Source organism: Fukomys damarensis, unplaced genomic scaffold (assembly GCF_012274545.1).
Source record: "Fukomys damarensis isolate Sample0158 unplaced genomic scaffold, DMR_v1.0_HiC HiC_scaffold_31, whole genome shotgun sequence".
In the NCBI taxonomy this organism is placed as follows: Eukaryota; Metazoa; Chordata; class Mammalia; order Rodentia; family Bathyergidae; genus Fukomys; species Fukomys damarensis.
The window spans coordinates 800306-818590 of record NW_022900943.1 but is presented as its reverse complement, the minus strand read 5'-3'; the positions used below and the strand labels follow the sequence as shown (position 1 = coordinate 818590).

General features: G+C 37.9%; 1 protein-coding gene across 2 annotated transcripts in view; it reads right to left on the bottom strand.

Moving 5' to 3' along the window:
* Mllt3 (MLLT3 super elongation complex subunit) overlaps positions 1-18285 on the bottom strand; it is a 248208-nt gene that overhangs the window by 132571 nt on the left and 97352 nt on the right. The window lies entirely within an intron of this gene.

Below are 18285 nucleotides of genomic sequence, written 5' to 3'. Positions count from 1 at the left end.
GACCTTAATTATCTTCTCCTCTGCTAAAAATTATGCAGTTAAGATAAAAGTTGGAGCTACAGCCAGATGAAAAAAAGTACAGGACCAGGAATGAGATGACCTGGTTTCAAATTCTCAATCAAGCTGAGACCTGGGGCAAGCCATTTCCCCTCTCAGTCTTGCGCATGTGTAACAAGGAATACTATCTACTTCCCAATCTGCTTGTATCTGGAGATGAAGCCAGTGTATATAAACACACCAAGGGGGAGAGAGGAGGAGAGAAAGAAGATGAGAGAAGCTCCATCTCTGGGAATTTCAAAGTGGAAATTTCCACAGAGGGCTTGGCTTGATGGAGAATCCCAGCTGTAGGAGTGTACTTGAGAGTTTACGAGGGCAAAGAGAATGACAGGACCTGATGAGAGTCTGGATTTAAGGACTCTCAATTAAAGAGATCCTGTTCTGCCCTCGTCTGGCAGGGTCTGAATTCATTCTCTTCTGTTGTTCCTAACGTGATGAATCTTTTTAATTAGAAAGAGGTGGGTAATTTGGAAGAAACTGCTTAAATTGGTTTTCTTTACAAGTTTAATGTTTTGAAAATGACTTAATGCTTCCAGCTGATTTGGGGGGAGCTCTTTTTATCCCTTCAGTTTTCTTATGAAAGTTTTTAATTTTGTACTTGCACTCCAAGGCAATTACTGTGTGCCTTTTAAGCACTACAACTATTTCTCTAATTTTTCTTTTAATGTTGTCACCGCTGTTGGCCTCTCTTCGTTTCTGTATCTGTCTCTTTTCTTATAGGGTTCCCCCCCTTTTTTAACAAGGGAGAACACATAATTCCCCCTCTCTATCCCAAAGAAATTCTGAAAAAGAAACTAGAAGTTTTTCAAATCAGCTCCTAGTCTGAGCTGAGACTTTCCCCTGGGAAAAGCTAACCTATTTTACTCAAAACAAGCAGTTCACAGAAGAGAAGACGATAAAACCCAGAGAAGCCAGAAACTGTGATTCAGAATTATGTTTGTCACTGTCTACCTATCTGTGAGATTTCAGGTGAGTCCCTACTTCCTGTGACTCTGGAAGTATCTGCCCTAGCTTTCCTTCTGGGATCCTGTGAGTAACATCATGGGGGGGAGGGGGGCTAAAACAATTCCAGAAATAGAAAATATAAAAAACTCAACATTTGAAACAACACAGATAACAACATTTTGCATATGTAACCAAAACTGGATGAAGACAGTGAAATACTCTGCAGGGGAATGATGCACCATGGTTTAGTTTCCTTAACACCTCGGGATGCTGCAGTACAGATAATATAACGGGCTGAGTTAAGGGCCAGGATGAACAGAAAATGACCAAGACCTGTGCATGAACCGTCACAGCACAGGGCTTCCGAGGGCTGGGTTAAGCTTCCGATGTTATTGCAATGAAAAAACAGAAGATTTGAGAGCCCCGCCCCTAAGATACCAGTCCTCTTTACAAATACAAGAAGTATTTCTATCTGCTTCTTCCTTTGCCAAACACTTTTCTTCTCTCCCACTTACCTGGTTCTTGGAAGATAGGTTTAAGGCAATAAAATAGGCAAAATGTAGACGTTAAATACAAGGACTGAAACAAAATCAAAAGTTTGTAGAAAGAACTCTGCTGTATCATTGAGAGCTGAGCCACGGGCCACAAACCTGCAAGAGCACCCCTGAGCTTTCTAGTTCCATCCTTCCTCCTCTTTCAGAGGAGGATGTTTAGAAATAAGCAGATAAAATCTCTCCTCCGGGATCCCTGGGACAAGGCTTCTACTGCTGTGCTCCTGGCTTTTTGCCTTTCACACGAAGGATTCCAGTTCTGGAAGTATCCTTTCAAGCAAACAGATGCACTTGAATAATTCTTAGGTTGAGGTGAGCAAAGACAAATTTCCATCTGGAAATTCAACAATCAAGGACTGACAGATGCAGCCAAAGCTTGTCTGTTTCAAAAATGCATCTGCAGAAAAGGTCAGGATTCCTTTCCCTGCACATGTGGGGAGATGGTCTAGGCACTACAGAGCAGTTTTGTCCTCCATTGCCCAAGTGTGTTTCTGTGCTGCCCAACAGCATGAAGAAGATAACGGATTATTTCTGAAAGGGAACTGATGCGCTGACTCCTGAGCAAGACTGTGCCCTTTGGAAGGGAAAAAGGCCAGCACTGGGCCCATTAATTTGAGATCTTCAGAGTGATTCACATGATGATGGATACACAGCAGATGTTCAGTTCTTTACAGATCAAGTATAGAATGTTCAAATACAAAAAAGCTAGAGCAGAAGTGTCCTACTGAAAGAAGAACAAGAAGCAAACCAGTAAACAAATCATTTCAGTGTAAGGAATGCAGCATGGGGAGCAATGACACAGTGTAGCACTGACACGAAGAAATGAGGCAGGGTCAGTTCCACAGGAGGTAGGTGGAGGCACTCCTAAAACTAAGCCTTGAAAAATGAGTATGCTAGGTAAAAATACATGAAAAGAAAGAACTGAGGATGGGCAGGCTACTGCCAGTCCTACCAAAGCCAAGTTCTCCAGAAAAATTCTCTAAGAGTACTTTTTGGGCAAGTAGAGTATTGATATGCCTTTGCCCCAATGATGAAATCTCAAGCAGAAAGCCAAATTATTTAATTGCTCATTAAGAGTTCTGGCCAAGTCCTGATTTAATTCTTTAATGGGTGCCACAAGATCTAATGTTTTCTTATTTTCCTTACAACCCTGAAGGACCTCAGACCCAGGACAACTTCATGTAGGACCCACCTACAGGGACGCTTTCAGGTTCTGCACTCACCTGGTATGTATGTAAGGTGCTCTTGGCAGTAAGTAACCACATATGACTCTGCCCCCAGTACCACATAAAACCTTCTCAAAGATGCAGTAGTCCCCTCATCTGCAGTTTCAGTTAACCACAGCCAACTCCTGTCCAAATATAGTAAATGGAAAATTCCAAAGCTAAACAATGTCTAAGTTTTACACTGTATACCATTATAAGCAGCACTATAAAATCACACATCTTTGGATGCGAGTCATCCATTTAGCTAGCATGCCCACTTATTAGTAATTTATTGCTGTCTCCATTATTAGATCAATTTATGTCATACTGCCTATATTCGAGACACTTATTTTACATAATGATAACCATAAAGTTCAAAGAGAAGTTGTGATGTGCTTTCTTTAAGTGAAAAGGTCAAAAGTATAAGATATTCTGAGCAAGAAATACTATATTCATTTAATTTTTGTCACCATATACTGTTACAACTGTTCTATTTTATTATTAGTTATTGTTGTTACTCTGTTATTATGCCTAATTTACAGGTAAACTTTACCATAAGTGTGTGCATATATAGAAAAAAACAATTCTATACAGGTAAGGTCCAGTACTAGGCCAGGTTTCAGCCAGCCATTGGATGTCTTGGAATTTCTATCCCCGGAAAAAGGGAGAAGCTACTGTACTTCACCAGTTAGAAATTCTCTCCACTTATGAGGCATAGAATATTAGGGAAAATTCAATGATTAACATATTCTTGAAAGAAGTTATAGGGTATGTATACACACACACACACACACACACACACACACACACACACACACACACACACACACACACACATATATTAAAACCATATATTGGTTATGTTTGAAAGCTGTGGCAGCATTTTTTAAACCAATCATATCCTTTTCTTTTCACTAAAAGACAAGTATTCCCACTGATTCTGGCTACACCCACTCTAGTGGCCACCTGGGCAGTGACAATGTCAGAGAACCAAGTGTGCTCCCTGGCACTGCAAGGGTGATGGAGGAGAATGTCCAGATACACAAATACAAAAGTAAAGCAACTAATTTAAAGGAGCCATTACTCACATGAGGACAGGATTCAAAAAAAGGAGATTATAGATAGTTCAGAACAAAAAGAATGGAAATAAGAGTTGACTATCCATTAAAATAATATAGCAGATCCAATCCTCAGCGCTCGTTATGTCAGCCATAACTTCATTTGGTTAAGATTTCACCTCAACAATCACACTAGCAATTTGTCATTTTGAAGAATATTCTAATACTAAAGTTCACAATACTCTCTCCTCAGGCTAGGAGGGGCCTCACTTCAAGATGACCAACCATACCACAAAGCCATCCCAAATAAATAAGAATTTACTAGCTTCTTCAAATTGTTCAAAGAATGCTTTCCAGCGTTCAGTATTCCAGGAAATACCTTGTATTTCCAACTCAAGTCCCTCCTGCTATAGCTCACTCTTATTTCACTATTTCACACTGTCATCATGCATCCTACAGTTTTAAGTACTTCGTGTATTTCAAGCTTTTTTCATTTCTAAACCAAAGACTATTTCAAATTTCCCTTGAGGGCTAGGAATGGAGCTCCCTGGTAAAACACATGCTTAGAATGCAAGGGGCCTGGGTTCAATCCCTACCCCTACCAAAAAACAAAACAACAACAAAAATAAAACTGTAGATTTTCTCAATATACAACTTGTTGCTATATTGAGGAATTTTTTTCCTTAGGAATTTAACTACTAAATTTCAATTAGAAAAATTTCAAATGCCGCCTCTCTCTATAATTTGTTGTGCAAATAAGAAATAAACTTTTGGCCAGGGATTTAGCTCAGTGGTTCTGCCACCTGCTTTGCAAGCATAAGAAAAAAAGAAAATACCAAGAGTCCTATTTAAATTATGGTCTATTGCGATAGATGATCCACAATCTCCAACTCCACTTTGTATATTATGTGGAAATCAACTAGTTGATGAAGCCATGAAACCTTCAAACTCTTTGCCACATGGAAACCATATACCCTGAATTAAAAGACAAGGCTTTGGGGTTTTTCAAAAGAAAAAACATAAAAACAACAAACAATTACTGAAAGCCACCACTTCATCACATTATGAGAACAATTAACTGCATTCAAGTTGGAAGATAAAGTCGCTGCATTAAAAGCCAATCTGGAATTATGTGGCAATGAGTGGACAATGAAATACTGAGATATTTCAAATGTTAGCACAGATTTTGAAAGCATGAGGTCCTGAGTTACATCCTTGGTACCAAGAAAACAAAACAGGGCCAGGGATTTAGCTCAGTGGTGCCACCTGCCTCACAAGCCCAAGGTTCCGAGTTCAATCCATTCCCGCCCCCAGTACCAAAAAAAATAAAAATAAAACCTAAAAAACAAAACAAAACAAACAAAAAAACTGGTCCTTGGTACCAAAAAGTCAGGAGGTTGCTGCTACGAGCACACAGTCCTAGAAAACACATAGTAAAGCAATGGGAAGTTTGTGTTCCAGTGGCAACAGGGCTGTCAGGGCAATACACACGACAGGCTCTTACCTTTATGATGTGAGGGAAATCAAAGTAGTCATATGGTGATGGGAAACTTAATGTGTATAATTAACTGTTCCAAACAGGTGCCCCAAGGTACCAGAAAAAAAGTCTATACTGATGTTACCACCACAGAAAAATCAAATGAATAAATTCTAAGGTGAAATCATGTTCAAGCCAAGGTCGGGTACTCAGATGATGCCAAATTATAAGGTCTTAAAGGTACAAAAAAGGTAGAGATGGTGCCTGCCTTCAAGAAATTAATCGCTTCCTCTGTGCTCAAGTCACATTATTTCTTCACTGCCAGTCACGCCCCCACACACACACACAACTGCTCCTCCCTGTTGTTAACTGAACACCAAGACAGAGGCAGAATTCTAACGCTGTCCCTGTGTTGCCTCTGGTTATTCAGTCAGATCCAATCTGGGTGTTACTACAAAGAGCCTGTGCAAGTGTAATGAAGGTTACTGTTCACATGATCACAGAATACGGAGATCACCGTGGATTATCCAGACAGTCCCAATCTCAGCAAATGAGACTAAAAACTTTTTCTAGCTGTAGTCAGTATCTTAGTGGAGACACCTGAGTTTTATAGCCACAACCAGATTCTGCCAACAAACTGAATGACATTGGGTGTGGATTCTTCCCAGACATCACTAGCCAAGATTTCAGCCTCACGAAACCCAAAGCAATCAGTCAAGCCAAGCTATCTTTTCATACAAGAGAAATTATGTGATATTTAAGCTTGTGTGTCTGACTTATTTAACACTGTATCTCAAGATGCATCCATTTTTCTACAAATAATTCAAGTCTGCCCTTATTTATGGCAGAGTAGTACTCCATTGTGTATAAATAAGTACTACCTTTTCTCTATTCATTCATCTGTTGAATATATAGGTCACTGCTAAAATTCAGCTATTATGAGAAACTAGCATCATTTCTACCACACTATTCAGATACACAATCAAGAAAGCAGAAAATTCCAGTGAAAGACGATAGCACAGAAAGAAATCAGAAGATAGAAGAAATAAAATAGAGTATTTATCTTATAAGGAAGCTAGTCAACCATCTACAATTTCTATACAAGATGAATATAAACTGTTTTCTAATCTTCAAAGGTGTTGCTGAATACAAAAAATTAAAAATGAATTTGGGTTTCTGTTCTTTAAAAAAAGATTCAGTCAAAAATCAGTTCAAGCCGGGCATGGTGGCGCATGCCTGTAATCCCAGCACTCGGGAGGCTGAAGCAGGGGGATCGCTGTGAATATGAGATCAACCTGGGCACATAGTGAGCTCCAGGTCAGTTTCAACTACGTAGTGAGAACCTCTCTCAAAAAAAAAGTCAGTTCAAGGGGTTGGGGATTTAGCTCAGTGGTGCTGCTGCCTGCCTCACAAGCACAAGGACCCGAGTTCAATCCCTGGTACCAAAAAAAAAAAAGTTAGTTCAAAAACCATCCACTACTATTACATTCTAGAAAAGTAGTTAGCAAAAAGTACGCCAGAAAAAAATATATATATTTGGGGAGAAAACATGGAGAAAAATCTTTAATAACTACATATATATCTTGAACTATATAAACCAATAGCAGTTTTCTCCAATGTTGATGTTTTCTGTGAAACTTTAAAATGTAATTTTAACTTTTAATTTTAAGAACATGGTACAAAGTTAGAAAGTCTTCAGCTGATGAATATGATATGGTATATGCAATTTCTTCTCAAATAGAACCCTGGATTTTCACGATGTAATCTGACATTACTTTGTTGTTAAATGAGTATCTCTTTGGTGTTCTATGTATGAATGCTACAGTCACATTTTTAGCGTCAACAAAAATAAAAGGCAAATGATTTCTAGTGTAAGGTGTTAAAAGTTTAAATCCAGCTAAAGTTAACATTTTCAATACTAATGTCATATTTTTAAAACTTCCTGTATCTTTGTCATTAAAAATTATACGTGCCTTGTCATCAATCACTAATTTTCAGGTGTTCTTAATGTGAATTACAAATACTTATCATTATGGTTCGGGTCTGGATGGCCCCCCCAAAGCCTTGTGAGGTCAGAGGTAGCTGAATCTAGAATGTGTGGTGCTGGGATTAGGGTGTGTGATCACTAAACCCCTACTCCCGAGTGAGTGGTTTGGCACTGCCCTAACGCCAATAGTCTGGACGGGAGAAAGATGCACTGTTGCTATGGTGTAGAATGAATTGCCTCTCCAGTTACCTTTGCTACCTCGCACGCACCATGTGGTGTCTCCTCTGTGAGGCCTGTTTGCCACACCAGCCTTGGTGCCAGCCGATTGAAGTGCTGTAAGCCAAATAAAGCCACTCCCTTTTAACTCTGGGTGTCAGTATTTTGTCTCAGCAATGAGAGAAGCTAGCAGCATACCAGCTGTAACCTAGACTATGTAGGTACTAAGATCTTTATCTGTAAATTCCTCAAACTGAAGAGAGTAGAAAAGGAGCTCATAGGTAGCTTCAGTCATTGTCTACACTTGTGGAAGTTTCACAGACGTTCATTTCATTTTTTGTCTTTACAATTTACACATTACCTGTATGATCCTGTATGTGCCAAGTTTTGCATGATTTAAATGAATAAGGTAATAAATGTGACAGATGACTATGGTAATAAAAACATTCAAAATACTGAGAGAAATGTAAAATAAAATGACAAAAAAATGGCACTTCATTATGTCACACACATTATTAAATTACCACGTATAATACATATGTTAAATTTAACATTATTTATAGATATTTTAATTAGAAGAGTACAAAATAGTTACAATTAAGAAAAAGAATTAAAACTAGAAACTAAACTCTTTAAATTTCTAAACTAAGGACTTTAGTAAAATATAGAAAGAAAATATAGCTTATATATCTAGTCTTGAAAACTTTTTTTCTCCCTACATTCAAATTTATTGCTAGGAGAAAAAAAAAACTGTTTCTAACTCAAAGTGGAGGTTTGTTTTAACTTGATGGAGCATCTAGAAATTTATGGCATATTCGGCTGACTGTCTTACCTTAGAAAACTGGCCAATATTGTATATCACAAATCAGTAGGTAAACTTGTGTCCCTGCTATTAGTCTGGTTTCCAAAATTTTTGCTATTTTTATGCAGTAAATCACAACTACCTCAATACTTCGCCAAAAATGAATCTAGAAGGCTAGAGGTTAAAAATTATAAACTTGATCATATGGTGAAACTACCTTTAAAAGTCCACCTACTCTTGCTATTAAGAAAGTATCATTAAAAAAAAACCTTAGCCACAGGCCCGGGATTTAGCTCAGTGGTGTCATCTGCCTCGCAAGTGCAAGGACCCGAGTTCGATCCCTGGTACCAAAAAGGAAAAAGGAAAAGCCTATTACTGGGAATACATCAGGAATACATGAGAGCAGCATGCTGAAGAGATATCTGCACTCCTACATTCACTGTAGCATTATCTCCAATACCCGAGAAAGGAAACAACCTGTGTCCATTAGCAGACAAACAAATAAAGAAAAGGCAGTATATAGGCACAATGAATATATTCAGCCACAAACAGAATGAAATTTTGTCATCTGCAACATGGACAGAATCAAAGACCACTGGGTTAAACAAAATAACCCAGGCACAAAACGCCAAGTACTGCATGGTGACACACGTATGTGAAAAGTGAAAAAGATGATCTCATAAAACAGAGTGGAATGAATGGTTACCAGAAGCTGGGAAGAGGGTGCCGGGGTAGTATAGGGGAGGCTGCTCAGGGTACTAAGACACAATAAAATTAAGAGAGGAGCAACAAGTTCTGATCTGCTGCTGCACAGTACGGTGATGATGTCAATAACGTACTGAACACTTTAAAAAGCTAGAAGAATGGATTCCAATGCTGACCACAAAGAAATGAAAAATGGCTGGGTGTAGTGGCACTTGTCTGGAATTCCAGATACTCCGGAAAACTGGAAGTTTGAGTCCAGCTGGGGCAACCTAGCAAGACTTTGCCTCAAAATAAACATTTTTTAACACATTCACAACAGCGACTGAATTCTTATGTCTCACTGCCATCAAGAATCAGTCTTGGGCCACTGGCGGCACATGTATGACCGTCCCATTGGGCAGCTTTTCACTGTTTTATTAGTAAAAACACAGATAAAAGTGACTGATCCATTTGCACCACCAACAAACTAAGGATACAGCTTGCTGGTAGAGGGTCTTGGGTTTAATTCCCAGTAGTGAAAAGAAACAAAAGGGAAAGGGAGAGTGAGGGAAATGGAAGCAGGGAGGGGAAGGAAGGGAGAAGGGACGGAGGGAGGAAGGAAAGAAGGAAGAAGGGAAGGGGGAAAGGAGGAGGGAGAGGAGGAAGGAGGAAGGACGAAGGAAAGGAGGGAGGGAGGGAGGGAACAAACGTGCTTGAGAAGCTAGACATGTTTGTTTTTATGTTTTTTGTTTGTTTGTTTTGAGACAGGGTCTCACTAGAGTTGAGACTGACCTGGAACTCACTATACAGCCCAGGTTAGTCTCAACTCACAGAGATCCTCCTGCCTCAGCCTCTCAAGTGCTGGGGGATTACAGGCATGTGCCACCATGCCAGGCAAGGAACTAGATATGTTTAACCTGATTTAAATATTATGCAGTATTATAAATGTATTAAATGGTTTAGCTAAATCATGGTTTAGCAATGTTTTCATACATTTACATGTTGCGTACCCCATACTAACCCCAATAATATAATTTTTATTTCCATGTATCAGTTAAAAATACATTTTTAAAAACTTACACATAACTCATAATTCTCCAGAAAGCATCCCATCTATTAAAATGTATCAAAGAATGAGTTTCTAGCCGGATATTTTCCCTTTCAACAAATGTAAAAAATATTGTTAAAGATAAAATGAGGTTAATCTGACCCATCCAACTCCAGTTTAGTTTTTCATATTGTCATAACATCCTTATCTTTTAATACTTAAGGAAAGGTTAGTACTCATCTGTAAACAGACTCTCCATTTCAAAAAGCAGCTTTTAAGGAAAGATTTCCTATAACATGAATTTCCCTTCTAGCAATCTGACCAGAACAGAAAATTCTGACCAAAAATTTAGATTCTATACAGATATTAATTAGTATTATTTATCACAGAAACACATCATAACTAACTGAAATGTTTAATAGGAAGGAATGACTACTTAAATGTTATTTCTTCTGAAAATCAAGTACAGCCATCAAAAATAATGTTCGTGCATAAAAAAAGTATAATCACATGGAAAACATTACAGAATGTGTGCAGAAAATAACAGGAGTGGGTGGGGATCTAGCTCAGTGGCGATGCTGCTGGCCTTGCAAGCACAAGGATCTGAGTTCAATCCCAGTGCCAAAAGAAAAAAACAAAACAAAACAGGATCATCACTATTTTTAAAAATTGTAAAATGTCTTAGATATTACACTAGTCTTTCAGGAGTGTCTTTTCTCAAGTGGTACACAACACATAATTTTCTTATAACACCCCAGTTATTTTCCCACTGCTCATACTTTTAAGATATGCTACCACTTTTGATTTCCATGAAATCACACCTCCTTCTTCACTTTTCCAGAATTTCCAACATACTTAACCATCTGAAGCACAGATGATAAATTCTCAGGTATAAAATAATAGCTTTGGTTTTTTGATTTGGGTTTTGGACAATGCACTCATTTCCCAAGGGCTAATTTATTGCCTGAATGACAAAGTCCTGCTGAAGATGCTTAAAATATTATAGTCAAAAATACATTTGCCTATCGGTGATCAATACAATGATCATTTCAAGATCCATGGAAAGTATTTCCCCCACCCATGTCAAGATCATCCTGCACAGTTGCCGCATTATTTCTGGGGCCTATCTTAGTGCTCTATGAAGACAGTCATTTGGTTGTACCTTTTACTGTGCTTCAGGGGGGATCTGATTTATGCGCAAATCCAGAAGGCTTTAAAGACGATCCTTTGCTTTCCTTTGTTTTTCAATCTTCAATTACACTCCCCCAGTTATAAATTCTGATTTATTCTAAGAAATAATCAAACAATTCTTTAAGTACTTGAATTTTCTTCCCCTGATCACTTCTTCCTAACTTCAAATTCAGATTACAGTATTTCCCAGGTATAATCCAATTATCTTTCAAAATATTCAAAACTAACCTATTTTAACTGTGCTTGCTGTAATTTTACCATTTTAAGGCTGTCCCCTTTAAAAATGGCAGCTGTTACATTTGTGGTGCTGGGCTCCCTCCTCTCACCTCTAAGCCCAGTCCAGCCCCAGAGCCCTAGACCACTGGCACTTTCAATAAATGACCTCTCCAAGTAAAACAAAACAAAACAAAAAAAGGGAGCAGTTAAAAAGTATTTTCAAATTAGTTCCTGATTTTTATTTGCAAAATAGGTAAGTTTCACTACCATGAACATTACCTCAATATTTGAATGTTGTTTAAAATTCTCAATTTGGGTTTAATTTATTTTAATATCTATAAATAACTCATTCAATTTCATAAAATACAGAGAGGAAAAAAATTTCTGGTGTTAAGGGCCTCATGCATGCTAGGAAAACTCTCCCACTAAACTCCAACCCCATTCCTTATTAACTTTACAGATATCAAATATATCTTTCCCAGAGAAAGAGGTAAACCCCGAATTGTATTCCACAAATATACAAGATTTTTTTTTTTTTTTTTTAAATTGGTCCACTTTCATAAATCTAAAACTGCAGTATATTTACACCTAGTTGAATGAAAAATACCTATATTCCATTCCTGCCAAACTACCACCATGCTGCTTAATTAATGGGAGTCTGCCACTATCTTTTTGCTCTCACAACAAAAACTGGGAAGTTGTGAAGATAAATTACCTGGCTGGGGTCCACGGCCCTTCAAATGTCTAACCTAATGGGCAACCACACCAAAAATTAAACTCTGAAAAGTCTACTCTCTTGCTCTTGTGTGATTGGCATATCAATGATATTCATATCATGGGCGTTGTGCGAACCCCACCAGAGATGTGCCTAACGCTTGGAATGCGATGCCCAGGTCATTAAAGTCTGAGACACATTGGTCTAGAGGTTAAGGGAGGAAGCAGCAGACTCTCCAAGTTGTGCTTTTGAAGAAACCTGCAGAAAATCTATAGTCAACAATGAATAAATCATTCCCAGAGATTGTCAGTAAACCTTATAATTAAATAAGGCCTTCCTACAAAGATGAAAAAAATGTGTGTTGCTGATGCTCAGTATTTACTAATTGCATTTTCACTGCACTCGCAGAACTAGATTTTTTTAATAATATGCTGAACACAGATATATGTTCTCTATTCTCTATTAAGAAAGCATCTGTGCTGAAGAATTTTCCTTTTTCAATCCTACCATGAATCTTGTGGGTGAAATCTATTTTTAATTGTTCCAATTTTAAAATATTTTAAAGAACTTTAATAGAATTCTAAATGGGCAATTTCAAGAAGTACTCATTTGCCTTAAAAAGAAATTAAAAATATGCTTGTTTCAGGCAAATAGCCTCTATCACAGTCCCTGAGCTCCTAAGTAGTCAATGCATTACACCTATAGCAAAGGGTCCTCAGAGTTTCCAGGATTTTTCATAAGGAAGTATCAAATAGCAGGCTCCTGGGAATTTGTAACACAATCTGACTCACAAAGTACAATTTACACAACATTTGGAGATCTGTCCACTATGAAATATGGTACACCTATACTGATCCGTGCTCCATTAGTCTACAGATTTTTAACAAGATTCTTTCTATAAGGACTTCAACTGCATGCAGCCTTCCCCCAAAGTACTGTGGAAATAACTTTATCCCTCTACAATTATAGCCTTGTTCTAAACCTTTAAGTAAATTAAATCTTTAGAAAAACATGCTTTTGTTGTTTGTAAAGAAAGAAACATTTCCTGAGTGCTAAAAAATGTTTCCTTGAGAAATTGTTTATGTTACTCTGTTGAAAAGGTGTTTATGTTGCTATAAACACCTTCCCTGTGAGAGGGGTGCAGAGTCCTCTATTGTTTGCACTGTAATCAGGGCGATTCTGGAAAGATCTACCTTCTTCATTCTTCATGCCTGGACTTTCACTCCATTCTATTCAATTAGGTCACTCCTAATGATAGTGTGTATTTGTTTAGCATAACTGATCCATTACAGAAGAGTGGAGGAAGGTTTATAATAAACCCTACAATTATCAATCTCATTAATTAGTGAAGTGTGATTTTTTTTGCTGTGTCAATCTGGATAAGATGGAGCTACATTTCCTAAAATCTTCTTCCATGACTGATTCTAAATTAATGTTGACCAAAAACAGAATTTGCAAAGATACGAAAGCCGAACACTGTCACGGTTAGCAGAGTGGCCTGCATAGCTATGTAGTGGGTTCAAGCTCATCACTGCTCTTCTCTGATTCCTGTCCAAGGAACCAAACTGGCCCTACTGGCCCTACAGGCCCACGACCCCACAAAGCAGCCAGGAGGTACACTGCCTCAGGAGTTTTGTTTCATGCTTGGCTTCCTGCACTAAGTGAAGGAGAGACTCCACTACCCCTAGCTTCCCTCATGGGGCTTCACTTTCCAAAGTTTATGGCTTAAATTCTCTAGGTCCCTTATTCCTTGACTCACTATAGTTCTTCTTCCATGATTATTCTCCTACTCATTCTCCCAACTTGCACTACTTGTGAGCTCTGGATTGAAGTGGTTCTTTGACATTAACTATAGGACATATCCAAACTTCCATCTTCACAATTCTGATGCTTAGCTGACAGCAGATCAGAAACCTGGGTTTAAGCCCTACTCCCCCAACTAAACCCTACATATTCTATATATAGCTTTTCAATTTTCTTTTTGCTCTGGCTCTACTGAGACATAAATGACATAAATACCACATGTGCAATGTGATATAATTCTGTTTTGATGTAAATATGCACCCAGGAAAAAGCATTGCTACTATCAAGATAAGATACCCACCCACCAACAAAGTTTCCATGTCCCCAGAAGTCCTTTCCCTTCTGCCCTGCCCCCTGCCACCTTCAGAGAACCACTGATCTGCTTTCTGTCAATATAATTACTCTGAATTTTCTAAAAGTTTATCTTACCATATATTTGTAGATTTTTGGGTTTCTTCCAGTTTGGGGTATTGTGGATAGCTTTTTGTGAATTTACAGAAGACTTTACATGGGCATATACTTTCAGTTCTCTTGGGTAAATACCTATCAGTAGAATAACCAGGTGGGTGTACGCTTAGATGTTAAGAAGCTGAAAAGCTACTTCTTTCTAAAGAAATTATACCATTTTAAGTATCCATCAGCAGTACAAGATTTCAATTCTGCTAGGCATAATGGCCCAGTCTTACAATCCCAGCACTCAGTGCAGCTGAGGCAGCAGGATCACCACAAGCTTAGGGTACACAGCAAGTTCAAGGCCAGCCTGGAATACATAGCAAGACACTGTCTAAAAAAAACAAACAAATCTAGTTGTTCTATATCTTTGTTAATATCTAGTATGGTCAGTCTTTTAAATTCTAGCCCTTGGAGAAGTGCAATAAATACTATCTCCTTACAGTTTTAACTTGCATTTTGCTAATGACTAATCACAGTGAGCATTGTGCCCATTTGACATTTGTGAATTTCCTTTGATCAAGCTTCTATTCAAAGCTCTTGCCTATTTTCAGACTGAATCATCTCATTGATTCATAGATTGCTAATATATTCCACATTCAAGTCTTTTGTCAGAGATATATTTAATAAATATCTTCTCCAAGGTATGGCTTTTTTTTTTCAAAAATTTTGAAGAGAACAATTTATTTTCTCTAACTTTAGCCATGGTACTACTTTCCTCAAACTGCCATATTACCTCAAACCACCATATCCCAAACTGAGGGCTGCAAACACTAGGAATGTGAAGAACCCTTCCCTGGCTCTTCTAGCTTCTGGTGACTGATGGCCATCTGCGTTCCTTAGTGTGGCATCACAGTCCCACCTGGGCCTCCACCTTCTCACAGCCTTAGCCCGTCAAATACATCAATCCCTGGACTCAGGGCCCACTCTGACCTGGATGACCTCACTCACTTGATTATACGTGCAAAACAAAAACCTGACTCCAAGGTAAGGACACATTCATAGGTACCTGAACTACAGCTTCAACATGTATTTTTGAGAACACAATTCACAACAGCCATTAGGTTTTAGTATTTTTTTTTAAAGCACACCATTGGTAACAAAGGAGGGTAAGCATGAGGGGTTATATTTCTGTACCTTTCTCTCAAATTTTTGCAATGAATTTAAAACTGCTCTGAAGAAGTATTTTTCTAAAAAGGCCGGGAAATGTTAATTATTCAACAGAAGTTCTGGCTCTTTGAAACAGTCTATTTTTGCCTTGTTTACTATTCTCACAGAGCTATTCCTAACATTATTTGCAGATTTTGCCCATAGTCTTACTTCCTCAAACTATGTGTATTTCTTGAAATACAGTAATCAGTTTAAGGGGCTGCCCTTAGCTGCCCCCTCAATAACAACTACTGGATAAAAATCCATGAGGAGGAAAATAAATCTGTTGCATAAGTGCCTCCTTTAATATCTCTGTTCGTCTATCCCAAACTGAAGTGTAAAAATGGGAAGGGACAGGGTTAATATAGTAACCTCTAAATCTGCACTCAGAGATGCCTTTAATTCCCGTTCTGTCCTCTTTCAATACCATCTAAAGTAGAAAATGCATCTTCAAAGAAACATGTTCCAATTACCTACTGCTGCATAATGAATCATTCTCAAATTCACTGTAAAACAACAACTGCCATCTTACTATCTCCTATGGCTTCTGGGTCAGGAATTCAGGAAGGTGTGATGGATAGTTCTGACAGAATTTTTCATTTAGCTCCAGTCAGATGGTGGCTGAGGCTGGAGCAGTGGGAATCTAGGGCAGAGACAGACTGGCATCTTTTTTTAGTACGTTTGCAGTACATGATTACATTCATCATGGGAGCTGGTACATATACATAATACATCTTAACTCTTTATTTCAGCTTCCCATCTCCTCCTTCCATCTCTTCAATGTTGGTCTTTCAGCCAGGTATAGTGATACTCACTATAATGCCCAGTACCCTACCAGGCACTTCAAACCCAAGTACTGCAAAACATAACAACAAAAACAAAACCAAACAAAAAACCCTGTGGGTCTTCTCAGGGTCTTCCTATGGAGCCTCTACTCAGACTATCACACCCAGATGAACTGCTTACGCCGAGGCTGCAGGGGTCACAACTGAGCGTTCATCCCCACAAAGAAGGCCACATCACCTTTCATGGTCCAACTTGGAAATCAGAAAGTAGCGTTTCTGCAGTCCTCTACTGCAGGAAACAGTCACTGAAGCCCACCAAACATCAAAGGGAACGGACTGTACCTTCCAGGGATACACATGTCAATACCAAGTTGTGAGAAGAGCATGTGCATGAGATGTAACGTTGTATAAAAAAGAACACAGCCTGGTCCATGAGGCCTCTAGAATAGTTCTGCGCTTACTCAAATTCACGGTAAAGAAAACTCTATACACTGAAATATCTACGGCTCAGTGTTTTACCCACTCTCATCTCTGCCAGTATTTTTTCCAATTTGTCTCCCACAGTCTGGTATAAACTGGCAACTTATATCTTCCAGGACATGTTTATACAGAGTGTAAGCTATACAACGCAAAGTGGATTCAGAAAAATTATTCACCATAGGTCATATAAAGAAATTGAAGGCAATGAGACTTTTAATTATATAATTTTCAATTCTCTGTATTCCAATATTCTCCTCACTATCAAGGCCCAGAAATGTTTTGCTCTAGGCCTCTCAATAATTATTAATGACTATTTGTAATTCAGTTTCAAGTCACTGTTTAATCATCTTGAAGTGAATTTCTCACTGTAAAACACATACACAACAGCACTTTCTTAGCCAAATGTAAGTGGTTCTTTTTGCTAATTCACCTGGTATGGCTCATGACAACTATTCACGAGGTTAAATACCAAAGAATTATGAATAATCCTTTTCTCTCTAAATCACAAATTTTCATTTAAAAACTTCATATTATGCACTTTAACATTCTCTATAAAATGTAATAAAATATAGCAAATTCCATATAATAAATACTGATAAAAAGCTAAATACAAACTTGGCTTTCTACTATATGCTGGGTGATCAAAAAATAAAAAATTTTTAAAGTAGACTTCTTTTTCCAGAGCTCAGCATCTCAACATGAAGGTAAATTTACTTACAACAATAATATGGCTTATCACAGGCATATGAGCCTTCATTTAGATCTAGGAGACTCAGCTAAACCACATAGAAAAGAGACTAGTTCTAAGGCAAAGTAAAATTTCCTGAAAAGAAAATGAAGAATATTAATTATTGCCAAAGGGATAGCATGAGCAAAATCTCATCGAATGCAACATACAAAAACAACAAATGTTTGAGGAGATGGAAATGCCAATCACCATGATTTTACCCCTATACATCATGTCCATATTTAATTATCATATAGTATCCCGTAAATATGTCCCAGCATGGATCAACTAAAATTTTAAAAAATAAATAAGATTTCAAAAGCCCAGAGTTTACAGAATGAATGGCCTGTGGGGAGTTACAAGTAAACTGGACTTGAAGAGTGGCTCCAGGCATTGTGCTAGAGGAAAACGAAGACAGCTACATGATGATGGCCTAAGCAATGATTCTGTGAATATCAGAAGCGCTGAAAACAAAAGCAAAAACAGACAAATGGGGCTGCATCAAATAAAGAGCTTCTTTATTCCAACAAAGGAAATAAGCTATAGCATGAACTTACATAGTAGGAGAAAATATTTGCAAAACATACATTTGATATGGGGTTAACATCCAAAATATGTAAGGAACTCGAACAATGAATTGTAAGAAAATAGCCCTACTTAAAAATAAGAAACAAATTAAAAATGAGAAACAAACTTGAATAAACATTTCTCAAAAGACAACATACAAATGACAAACATT